Raw genomic sequence first — 696 nt, forward strand, 5'->3', positions numbered from 1 at the left:
AATTTCAGTCTAGACTTTATGCCGTAAGAGAATACGAGAAAACCAAACGGGACTTGGAAAGAGAGTGAATAATTGATAGGAAAAGTCAGTTCACCTGTACTTGTCACCTGAGACACAGCCTAAGTATTTCCCATTTTATCATCTCCAGGTTCCCATTATATCTCCATGATTTTTAATCTTTGCCTTCCTCTTCTCTTTTCTCTTACTTTCTTATTATTGTTTCGTTACTGTAAACGTTCTTATCACTTTTACGTTTCGTTTTTACCTCTTCGTTTCCATCACTGTTATCTTCTCATTTTCCTGACATTCTCCTAATCTTTACCTGTACCATCTCTAAATCCTTATCACATATACTCTTATCGCCAAAACCACAAAAAAGTACTCGGTCATTCATAGCCAAAAAAACGGATGCTAGTCGACTGGAAAATTCGTTTTTATTGTCGATTTCCTGAAGCCAAAAACGGTACTTGTGTTTCCCCTTGGATGGATTCGTTGGTTCAAAAGGCTCTTGGAACCTTTTAAGAGTACATGACCTTGCCGTCGCCAAATTGGTGATGCTTATGCGCGCCCGGGGTCGCGGGGATTTTCGATTCGTCTTCTGTCTGGCTTGCTTTTTAGCGTATTCTTCTTGTTTGTTGTTTTGTATATGGTTATCATGTTTACCTCTATGAAGGTGTAGATATGTGAGCGGTTTAG

This window comes from Penaeus monodon, chromosome 24, assembly GCF_015228065.2.
Source record: "Penaeus monodon isolate SGIC_2016 chromosome 24, NSTDA_Pmon_1, whole genome shotgun sequence".
In the NCBI taxonomy this organism is placed as follows: Eukaryota; Metazoa; Arthropoda; class Malacostraca; order Decapoda; family Penaeidae; genus Penaeus; species Penaeus monodon.